Source organism: Panthera pardus, unplaced genomic scaffold (genome assembly GCF_024362965.1).
Source record: "Panthera pardus isolate Hobbes unplaced genomic scaffold, ASM2436296v1 HiC_scaffold_16, whole genome shotgun sequence".
NCBI lineage: Eukaryota > Metazoa > Chordata > Mammalia > Carnivora > Felidae > Panthera > Panthera pardus.
In genome coordinates, this window is record NW_026526721.1 from 58,911,510 (window position 1) to 58,924,454 (window position 12,945).

Sequence of the window (12,945 nt, forward strand, 5' to 3'; positions counted from 1 at the left end):
AAGTGTGATGATCATATATTTTAATTCCAATTCAATGCCAACAGTCCAAACTAAAGCACAGAAAGGCTAACTGGCCTGCCTAAGATCTCAAAGTGACCCAGTGACATAGTGAGGAGTAAAACTCGAGTTTCATGTTGGCTTTGCCCTGTGTTCCCTCCACTCAACTCCTTTGGTTTCACTTCCAGGACAATAAATTTCATAGACAAGTCTCACATTCCCATCTTAGTCAGACCACATCTATAAATTAGCAGTTTAAGAGTCAAGAGAATGGTGTCAAAAAACAGAATTCTCAAAACAGATAGGGAAGATGAGACTTTCTTCCCCATTCCTTTACCTCCTTCACCCCAAACCCCACTCCCTAACCTGCCAACTCTCACCCTTACCTCTCAATGAGAGCAAGTGCTTGGAAAAACAATGAAGGGACCAAGAGATTGCTAGCATAATCATCCACCAAAGATATGCCATGAAAATCAATATAATAAGAGAAAAATGTGCTTGTCTAGTAAATGCACCTCTTTGAAAAAAGTCTCAAGTCCCCAGATTCTCCTTAGCTGTGCCCCTTGGCACAGGAACACAAAAGTAGGGCAGAAGAGCAAGACAGAATCAAGAGAAAGGTGTTGCTCAAACCAGAAACCCAAACCTTTTACCCCCTCAGCCTTCTAATGCCTCTTCAATACTGCCACCTAAGAATCAGTGCACATGGGGGCACCTGGGTGGCTCAGTCAGTTGAGCATCCAACTTCGGCTCAGGTCATGATCTCACAGTTTGTGGGTTCGAGCCCCACATCAGGCTCTGTGCTGACTGCTTGCATGGAGCCTGCTTCAGATTCTGTATCTCCTTCTCTCTCTGCTCCTCCCCTGCTCACGTTTTGTCTCACTCTGTTTCTCAAAAATAAATAAATGTAAAAAAAAATTTAAAAAAAAGAATCAGTGCACATGAGAACTACATCAAAACAAAAAGCACAGCTAAAGAAACAGTCAACAAAGTTGGGGCACACCTGGGTGGCTCAGTCGGTTGAGCTTCCAACTTCAGCTCAGGTCATTTCATAGTTTGTGGGTTTGAGCCCCGCATTGGGCCCTGTGCTGACAGCTCAGAGCCTGGATCCTGCTTTGGAATCTGTGTCTCCCTCTCTCTCTCTGCCCTTCCCCACTCACACTGTCTCTCTGTTTCTCAAAAATAAATAAACGTTTAAAAAAATTTTTTTAAAGGAACAACAAAACTAAAAGGCAACCTACTGAATGGGAGAGAATATTTACAAATGACATAAGCAAGAAAGGGTTAGTATACAAAATGTATAAAGAACTTATAGAACTCAATGCCAAAAAACCCCCAAATAAACCAATTTAAAAATAGGCAGAAGACATGAACAGATGTTTCTCAAAAGAAGACATACACATGGCCAACAGACACATGAAAAAATGCTCAACATCATCAGGGAAATGCAAGTCAAAATTACAAAAAAAAAACAAAAAACCTACAATGAAATAGCATCTCACACCTGTCAGAATGGCTAAAATCAACAACACAATAAACAAAAGTGATGGAGAAAATGTGAAGAAATGGGAACTCCATGCACTGTAGGTGGGAATATCAGCTGGTGCAGCCACTGTGGAAAACAGTATGGAGGTTCCTCAAAAAGTTAAAAATGGAACTACCCAATGATCCAATAATTGCACTACTGGGTATTTACCCCCAAAATAATAAATAATAAATAATGAATAATAAATATTTACTCCCAAAATAATAAAACCCACTAATTTAAAGGGATATATGCACCCCTATGTGTACTGCAACATTATTTACAATAGCCAACATGTGGAAGCAGCCCAAGTGTCCATATATATAATAGAATATTAGTCAGTCATAAAAAAGAATGATATCTTGACATTTGCAACATGGATAGAGCTAAAGAGTATAACACTAAATGAAATAAGTCAGCCAGAAAAAGACAAATACCGTATGATCTCACTCATATGTGGAATTTAAGAAACAAAACAAATGAGCAAAGGGAAAAAAGAGAGAGAGAGACAAACCAAGAAACAGACTCTTAACTACAGAGAACAAACTGATGGTTACTAAATGGGAGTGGGGAGGGGAGGGTAAAAGAGATGATGGGGATTAAAAAGTGCATTTACCATGATGAGCACTGAGAAATATATAGAAATGTTGGGTTACTATATTGTACACTGAAACTAATGTAACATAGTATTAACTATACTGGAACTAAAATTTTAAGAAAAAGAATCAAGCACATGAGAGACAAAGAAAACAACATTATACCGGTTAATGTTGTGGTAGCCAAAACAAAAAGGTTTGGTAAGTTTCAGTAAGTTAGAGCAGCTTTAAGGTATAATGCCCTCAAATTTGCTCTGTTGATTTACTCAAAAATTCGTTTACCTGCCTATAAATGCTTTTGAAGTAAACGTTTTCCAGTCAGTTGTCTCCAATGTCAGATTCATACTTAGCAACAACTGAAGTCAGTTAGGAAGATGTTGCTCCCTTGTCCATTATGTAGAAGTTTGCATGGATCTTGAATACTTACTGCACAGACTCTAATGGTCTTTTACCCCTGACCCCTTTCTCCATTGTCTGTCCTTTCTCCTCCTGGATTTGAGTCTTGACTGCCTAGAACTCAAGTACCTACCTGCTTCTCCTTTCTTAGCTGAATTTTCTGGATGCGTATTCTCGCAAAAATGGACCAATATGTACTTGCCTTATCATTTTTACTTTCTGTGAGCTCTCTGGCTTCTACACACGGCTTAACTTACCCTTCCATATACACATGCACACACACACACACACACACACACACACACACACACACACACACACCTTCACATAAACACACTACTAAACACTTAGTCCCAAATCCCTCAATCTACCCTGTCCTACTATTACCCCCCAAGTACCAACGTAATGATTTCACAGAGGTGAAAGACATTTCAGAATGCCTAGAAGTGTAAAGAATTTCAAGGAACTCAAACTCCACAACATTCCAGTGTTTATTTTACATTCACCCTGCCCTCATGGCATAAAGGTTAGAGATTTGAAGCTAATGAATTACCACTACCATTGAGGCTTGATGATTCAATATATGATTGCATAAAATGGCTGCTCTCTTGGCCATACCCTATTTCATGCTCTTCAATTCATCTCTCTGCAGTTTTCATTGATTCAAACTCTAAGGATTCAAACTCATCTGAAATCCTGGATCTTCTTCCATGCACGGTCATTTAACGTACTGCTGAGAAACTTAAAAGAGTCTTACAAAATGTTATTTGTATTTTTTTTCCATTCTACTATTACATTGATATTTACCTTGAAAAATTTCACTTCCAATTTGACATCCAATGCTATGTCACTTCTATAATTCTTCTTAAAGAGTTTGACATAAAATATATCACATGAGAGTTAATCATTATTTTTTGAGGGCCCCTGGGTGGCTCAGTCAGTTAAGGATCTGACTTCAGCTCAGGTCATGATCTCAAAGTTGGTACATTCAAGCCCCATTTTGGATGAGCTTGAGCCCCGCTTCAGGGGACCCCTGCTTCTCTCTCTTTCTCTCTCTCTTTGCCCCTCATGGAAATCCCTCTCTCTCTGTCCCTCACTCACTTGTGCTTTCTCTCTCTCTCAAAACAAATCATCATTTTTTAATACAAATTCACAGGTTATATAAAAAGCAAAATTTGGAAATGTTCAAAAATAAAATGTATGCAACATCAGCAAATAAAACCAGACCAGAGAAATCAGTAACCGCATTTTATATTTTTCTAAATATTAACTCTAGACTTCACTTATTATATCCATAGTAAACAACATATGTGCAACCTCTGGCTTAGCATCTAAGCCCTAGTTCTAAACACTTCATAAATATGTCCTCACTTAATCCTCTTACAACCTTGTGAAGTACATATTATTATCCCCTTATTATCCCCATTTTACAGTTGAGGAAACTGAACCCAGAGGGGTTAAGTAAATTGTCCAGTCACACAGCTAATGAGTGATTGAGACAGGATTCAGCCCAGGAATTTCGCTCCAAAGTCTACCCCTTAGGTATGTAACTAATTTATTTACTACCTTTTTTTTTTTTTCTTTTAACTCTCTGCCTTGTCTCCAATACATCTCCTACACTTCTCACCTCTCCTAAATCTATTCATCTATTCACTCATTCCTTTTCCCAGTTGGACACTCTTATAACTTCATAGTTGTCTATTTTGAAGAGAGAGAGAGAGGGAGAGAGAGAGAGAGAAAGAGAAGAGTGGGGAAAAATGGGGAGAGAGAAGGAGGAAAAGAAGCAGCAAGGAAGGGAGCAAGAAAAGAGAAAAAAGAAACTGCTCAATCTATAATCTTTTATTTGCATATAGATTACTCTGCTGCCCCCTGGAGATAATTTGGTGCTGATGTTTTCATAAACTTCATAAATTGAGTAACAGCAGCACTTTGAGATTTTGGTAATGTTTTGATGTGATTTTGATTGCATACCTCACACTGCATATTTATTTACATATTTTGGAAGCTAGTTAAACATAACAAATGACTATTTGATGAGTAGTAGAGATATTATGACCTAAAGAAATATTATTGAAAAGAATAATAATCTTCTGAGATGTCAGGATGGCTTAATAAAAACAGTAATGTAAAGAAATGGATGGATTAGTGAATAGATGGATGGTTAGGTGGATGGATGCATGGATGGATGGGTGGATGGAATATAGATTCCATGCCTCATTCTACGAAAATTTGAAGTAAAATTGTCATAGGTCGAGTATCCTGGAAAACAAGCTCTAAAACAGAGTTTAGTGTGAAAGATGTTTATTAAGGAATAACCTTAAACTCATCACTTGTGAAATTGAAGGAACAGAAATTGGGGTGGGCAGAGCCAGAAATAAAACTATAAGGTAGGCCCACAACAAGTTCAGCTAACCCCATGGGGAGCTTTGGAGCTTGAACTGCCCTTTAGAGTTGCCCTCTGTTATGCTAAAATGGACCTATTTTTATACTACCACATTTATCAGTCACTAGATATAGCTCTAAGAAAGAGCATGGCCTTGGCTGAGGCAATCCATGAAGGGGCTGACTTTAACTGACAATACTACCAACACTGGAGCAAAAAATCCTTCACTGAAGGAATCGGGTGGTACCTCACAACATCTGCCATGTGGATAAATGTTGGAAAATAATGTAATCTAACTCTGGTCTCAAGTACAGTAGTATGCCACTCAACAAATTGTCTTTCACTCCCAAGAAGCCAAATTACTAAATAGAAATCTTCTTGAAAATGTAAGCTTGGAGAACTCTGCATTAAGATGCAGAGGAAAAAGTGATCCCACCCTGATCCCAGGACCCTCCCCTTCCCAGGGGCTACTCACACTACACCTTCTTCCCATGTCCCCACATTCCACCTCCCCAAAGAGAAACTAGACATGTGGGATGGGGAGAGGAGTTGGCCAGAGGAGGACTTGCCCATGGCATTAGAAGGAAGGATAGCTGGGAGTCCCTCCACCATTACCCCTTTCTAAACATTCCCAGCCAGCCCCTCAATCAAGTGTTTGAGACTCTTCATTCCCTTTGGGCACCCTTGGGTGAATCTTCAGTGATGATTTTGGCAACTTCAGGAACAGATGGCAATTCTCACAGTGGGGGATGGAGGTGGACTTTAGAGGCAGTTATGCTATTTTCATCTATGAGTGACAACTGGGAAGGGGAAGTCCAGAAGAATACAAAAATGAACTGAAAAGAATGAAAAGCTAAGTCATATACCTTAGCTAAAAACTGACATTCAGGCAAATTATTCTAAAAAAAGAGAGGTATCATCTGATCTCTAAAATGCCCCAATTACTAGAGTCAAGAAGGGACAGTAAATTTGAAAAAGAAATACTCCAGAATGAGTCAAATGGGATCACCTTAAATATCTCAGACAGTATTAAGTTAATAATAAATGATTTTTGTCTTTCTAGTAAAATAATGTGAAACATGAAAAGCTGATACCTGTCTGTGATTTCACTTAATTTATAATGGACCTTTTTCAGGAGAATAACAAATGTTTTGTTGAACTGTCATGTTTTTACTATATCAGCAACCTAAAATTTTTGTTTCCAAATTACATTTTTACCATGCTGCCTATCTTTTATAAGATGATGTCATGTTTTCAATGAATAACTAGAAAGCAGTCTAAGTCGGTTGAACTTTAAGGAGTTAAATTTGGAAGTTTAAAAAATGTTAGAAATTTTTTCCTAGTTTTGAAAGTAGCTGTTAAGATATGGCCCCTGAAGTTGAACTCCAATTCACACTTCAGTTTTGCCGCTTAGTTTTTGGTTACTGTTATTCTTTTTTTCCTGTTCTATCTATGTTTATTTGATTCCTTTTTTTTTTTTTTTTTCAAATCTGCTGTCATTGTTATAATTTCTAGTTCTCCACCAAAACTTTTAATTTTACTTTTTGTCTCTTTGAACACTAAAAGGATATTTTAAAGTTGCTGATAATTCCAATATTGAGAGTGGCTGTGGATAAATATTATCCATTGTTTCTTCTGGTTCCTTCTGTGAAGTTGGTCTCCTCGTGTGCCAGTTAACGAGTTTTGTTTTTCAAACCGTGGAAATAATTTGAGGCCCCATAATGATTTTATCTTCCTCCAGAGACAAATGTCATTTATTTCTGCCAGTTATTTGTGAATTTAGCAACCTGGGATCATTTTAATCCAATTTTTTTTATTTAAAAATTTTTGGGGGGGGCGCCTGGGTGGCTCAGTGAGTTAGGCATCCAGCTTCGGCTCAGGTCATGATCTCGAGGTCCGTGAGTTCGAGCCCCGCATCGGGCTCTGTGCTGACAGCTCAGAGCCTGGAGCCTGTTTCAGATTCTGTGTCTCCCTCTCTCTGTGACCCTCCCCCGTTCATGCTCTGTCTCTCCCTGTCTCAAAAATAAATAAATGTTAAAAAAAAAAATTTAAAAATTTTTTTTAATGTTTATTTATTTTTGACAGAGACAGAGCACGAGCAGGAGAGGGGCAGAGAGAGAGGGAGACACAGAATCTGAAGCAGGCTCCAGGCTCTGAACTGTCAGCACAGAGCCCAAGGCAGGGCTCAAACTCACAGACTGCGAGATCATGACCTGAGCCGAAGTTGGACTCTCAACTGACTGAGCCACCCAGGCATCCCTGTCTTAAACCAATTTTAACGACAGATTTTATAAACCACCAGATGTCTCAAAGCTAGATTGCAGTCTATGTGAGGAATGGTTTTATTTTCTCCCCCTTCTTCCCTCCTCTCTCTTGCCCCAAGAAGCTGTCAAAACACTCCTTAATCTTTTAGTCAGTTTGTCTATATCAAGAAATATCCCAAAGTAAAAGCAGTTCCAAATGCCATCTGCCCCAATCCGTATTTTTTTTCTCGATCTTGGCCAGGTAATTCTTTGTTAGCTTGCAGGTTCCCAGATAAATTCCAGCGGAATTATACTCATAATAGTTATTATTATTTTCTACCTTTCTTCACTGGGAAAGTTGGTCTAAATTTCTGTCTGCCATTTCCAGATATAGAAGTCTCATCCCTTGCTTCTTTACTATTCCTCATCTCTCAAAGCCCCTCAACAACTCTTTTTGATTATGCATCTAAATATTTCCTGAACTTGAACACTTTACCAGTCTTCACTATATTGGATTAGAAAGAAAAGAAAGAAAGAAAAAAAGAAAGAAAGAAAGAAAGAAAGAAAGAAAGAAAGAAAGAAAGAAAGAAAGAAAGAAGAAAGGAAAAGAGGATAAAATTATGAATTCAAAAGCATGGCTTTTAAAAATCAGTCACTATGTCACTTAACTTTTGGACAGCAGCGAAAAGATAGACAACAGGAACTGAAGAACCCTGTGTTTGGCATCAGCTGCATTTCATACAACTTCCCTCAGTCTGCTCTATTCAAATCTTTGTTTATTTTGGTCACCTGTTGCATTGATTATGTCAATGAAATGTAAAAGCTCAGCTATTCCGTTCAACAAATGTAAAAAAAATTTAAAGTCAGAAGTCCTACATTAAGATATTTTTCCTTGAGTAGCTTTTGCTGCATTAACATCTCTCTAAATTATTTTTCATTGACTGCTTTCCTACTAGCGATCTTTCTTGTATGCTTCATTTCTTCTTCTTAAATTATTTTTATTTAATATGCTGCCAATAGTTTTGGAGTGGTTTAACATGATTTGAAAGTGTGTCTAGGGGAATTTTCTAAAGAATACTCTTAAGATTATCTTACCTTTGGAGGGAAAGAAACAGGTTATGAGACTTAAAAAGGTTTAGATGTTGGGGTGCCTGGGTGGTTAAGCGTCCAGCTTCAGCTCAGGTCATGATCTCAAGGTTTGTGAGTTCGAGCCCCGCGTCAGGCTCTGTGCTGACAGCTCACAGCCTGGAGCCTGCTTCAGATTCTGTGTCTCCCTCTCTCTTTCTGCCCCTCCCCCACTTGTGCTCTGTCTCTCTCTGTCTCTCAAAAATAAATAAATGTAAAAAAAATTTTTTTTTTAATGTTCACATGTTGAATTTGCCATGCTGAGAAAAGGTAGATAAGATCTTTTTTATTATTATTATTTAGTGTTTCTATATTTTAGTTGGCTGACAGTGATAAAGCAATCAGACCAATGAGAAGCAGGCCCTGCTTCTAACATATTTGTCCAAAAAGTGAGTCAACCAGTTGTGACTGAGCCCCTACTGGTTTCAGCAACCCTGGTGAGAATGAACCAAAGATGAGTTTACACCACAAGCTGATCTATAAATTCTAATTCTTCAAAATGAGAACCCCAGAAACAATAGCACCGGAAACACAAGCCGTCATCCCTCTATCTTCAAAGGCCAATCACTATCACGATATCTATCTCAAGACACTTCCATCCAGACGGAGGACCCCCTGACTTTGGGGAGCTACCTTTGCAAGAAAGGAAGTAGGTAATGACCTGAAGATCTGGCTGCTTTGCTTATCTTTGTTCATTGTACATGTTTTAAAATTTTTCTGTTTCAAGATAATGTGTTTTATGACTGTTTAAATCTGGCTGATGATAAGAAAAGATCAGGAAAAGAGGAAAATACACTATAATGACGGCTAAGAGCAGATCACAGTGTTATGCCTGGAGGGTATACTTAAGGTTGTGGCTGAACAAAAGGAAAGAATGTGGGAGTGGAAGTCCTGTACCCAAGAAGGCTTCAGGTCACAGAGCAGTCATCAAGGCAGAATTGTCCAAGATGGCATTAGGAATATGTCATTGAGTACAAAACTTAATACTTGTTTTAGGCCTATTTGGAAGCAAATAACAACTCCTTGTCTCCTGAGATATCAGTATTAATGAATAAGACTCAATACACACATTGGAACTAGTTTGGGGAAAGCGACATGCTCAAATATTTCCTAAACATCTTTTTCATTTTTTAATGTCTTACTATTTTTCTTCTTCCAAAAGATATTCCCTGGAAGTACAAATATTAAGTAATTCAATTATGCTCTATATACACCAATTTGGGTGTCTCTTAAGTGGGATTATTCCAGCCCGATGACTTCAAGAGTCCATAGAAATAATGTTTCTACAAAGCAAAGAGATGCATGATATAAAAATTACTTTCTATAAAAAGAAACAAAAATGACTAAGGGAGCAAATATTTTTAAATAGCTATTATTATAAAAGTAACATCTTCTTGGCAAAAACAATTTAAACTGTAGTATAAAATGATATAAAGTAAAACGTGAAGGGGCGCCTGGGTGGCTCAGTCAGTTAAGTGGCCGACTTCGGCTCAGGTCATGATCTCGGGGCTGTGAGTTCGAGCCCCGCGTCGGGCTCTGTGCTGACAGCTCAGAGCCTGGAGCCTCTTTCAGATTCTGTGTCTCCCTCTCTCTGACCCTACCCCATTCATGCTCTGTCTCTCTCTGTCTCAAAAAATAAATAAACGTTAAAAAAAATTTTTTTTTTTTTTAAAGTAAAAAGTGAAAATATTCCTCTAAGGTCTCCAATTTCCACTTGCCTTCCCATTCCATGCTCCATTTGTGGCGAACATAGTAATGTCTTCACGAAAGACATACAGGTCCTATTCCCTAGACACAAACACATGCATGTGTTACCTGACATGGCAAAAGGGATTTTGCAAATGTGATTAAATTAAGGAGTTTGAAAGGGAGAGATTATTTTGTCTTATCTGGGTGGGGCCGATATAACCATAAAGGTCCTCATAAGGGAAAGGGGGAGGGCAGAAAGGCAGCGTCAAAAAGAGAGATGGAAGATGCTGTAGGCATCATGGAGGAAGATGGAAGAAGGAATCATGAGCCAAGGACTTCAGGCTTCTCTAGAAGCCGGTAAAGGCAAGGAAGCCGATTCTCCTCTGGAGCTTCCAGAAGGAACACAGCCTTGCTGGCACCTTGATTGTAACCCAGTTAAAGCCGTTTCAGACTTCTGACTTCCAGAACTGTAAGACAATAAATCTGTGTTGTTATAAGTCGCTAAGTTTGTGGTACTTTGTTGCAGCAGCAATAGGAAATTAATACATCATTTAACACTGTGGTAATTGTATAGCCTCCACAATGTCTATAAAAGCCTGCTATGATTTTCTTTTATAATTCTACTTCTTTATCAGCCCCACCCCTAATATTTGTGGAGTCAGGTGAGAGTGCAGGTATAGGCCCACATATGTATATCCGAGTATTTTAAAGTTATAAGTCAAGGTAAAAAATTGTTAAATAAAATATGTTCTATCCTCCTACCTTAATAAATATACCTTTGAAACAAAAATTTTTCTAATGTAAACCTGTGGTTTGTATAAGAACATATGCTGGCAAGAAATCAAAGATAGACAAATTTAATTACTATTATGTAAGGCTGGGTGTTCTCTTAATGGTCTATCTATGTTTGGAAGTCATAAAACATATATAACTCATAAGCCATTATATAATTATGTCATAAATCCTTTTCTTATTTCTACACAATTTAGTTTCTCCCTTAGTGAACTGACCATTCATATGCTTTGCCTAGCTTTTTCTCTATTTGGCTTAACTATATATATATATATATTCTCTATTTGGGTTATATATATATATATATATATATATATTCTCTATTTGGGTTAACTATATATATATGTATATATATACATGTATATGTATATGTATGTATATATATATACATATATACGTGTATATATATACATATATACATATACATATATATACATATATATAAAATAGTAAATTTCCTTTTATTCTAGATATTAATCACCTCAGCTGCCTCCTATTTCTGTTTATTAAATAGTTTAAAAGAAGATAAAAGTCTACATATTTTTATTTTAAACTTTGACTCCAAGACAACATATGGATATGTCTGGTAGATTTGAAACTGGTATTTTGCTGTCATATTTTTTTATCAATATAAAAATCATCATTTTATTGGTTTAGACTATATTTATTATATTGCTGTGATATTAGGTCTTATTTCAGCCATGATATTTCTAATTATCTATTTCTCATACTTTTTAAGTTTATTTACTTATCTTTTCCTAATACTTCCTGTTTATAGTCTTGTGGTGGGTAGTCCAACTTAATAAGTTCATATTTATTATTTTTTTTCCCTATGAAGTTTTAAAGTTTATCAGTATCTAAATCTCTCCACCAAAAAACAAAGACAAATCTCTAAGCTCACTCTATTGTCCTTATGGTTTTGTATACAACCATCCACACTCATCCTATGCTAATATCATCCAGAGCAGTGCTACTGAAAATGTGGTCCATGAACCAGCACTGGTCCACAAACTGATACCAGTTTGTGAATAAAAAAAAAAAAAAAAAAAAAAAAAAAAAAGCTTTGAGTGATGTAAATCAACTGTATTACCAAGCATACAATTTAGTCTTGCTGACTTTTGTTTTTTTCTTAGCAAGATTTTCTCAATAAAAGAAACAGCATATTGATTTACATTCCTGCCTAAGCCCCTTATCTCATCCAGATGGATAACAAACTATTCTTGGATTGACCCTTTAAGTAGCGTTGGTCTAGACTAGAGTTTTAGTTCTGGATTTTAGAATATGTTTTTGGATGTCACTGCTTAGTCAATGAAATTTACTAAGTTTGATTTTCGTTTTCTTCAACACTTTAAAAATGCTACTTAGTCTTTTCTTGCATCCAGTGTTGCTACTCAGAAAGTTCAGGCTGACTTTTGTTGCTTAGTAGTTGACCTGTATTTATCCTCTAGAAACTTTTAAGTTGCTTTTTGACTTTGGTGCTCTGAAGTGTCAATTTTAATATATCTAGGTATAAAGTTTTCTCATCTATTCTGTTGTATGAGCTCTTATTTCTTAAGTTTATTTATTTATTTTGAGAGAGGCACAGAGACAGTGTGAGTGGGAGAGGGGCAGAGAGAGAGAGGGAGACAGAGAATCCAAGCAGGCTCCGCACTGTCAGCATGGAGCCCAATGAGGGACTCAAACTTACAAAACCATGAGATCATGGCCTGAGCCGAAACCGAGTCAGATGCTTAACCGGTTGAGCCAGTCATCCAGGGGCCCCTGTACAGAGCCAGCCACCTAGGGGCCCCTGTATGAACCATTTCAAACCAAGGTTCTTACATCTTCCATTCCAGAAATTTTCAATAATTATTTTTCAAATACTAACATCCTTCCATTTATTTTACAGTGACTCCAATCATACCAATATTAACATTGCCTCTCCTATCCCAGCAGTTCTTAGCTTTTTTATTTTTTATCTTATTACTGCTTCCTAATTTTATCTCTTCCTTAAAAGATTCTCCAGTGTGATTGTCCACCTATTTTGCTCTTTAGCTGTATTCATTCTGCTATCCAGTAATTAAACCCATCCACTGATATCTTTACTTCAACAATAATATATTGATATCCAGTATCTCTAATTTGTTCTTCTTTGAAGTTTTCTGTTTCATATTTCCTATATTCTCCCATATCTCTCAGAGGATATTTACTGCTTTTATTTTA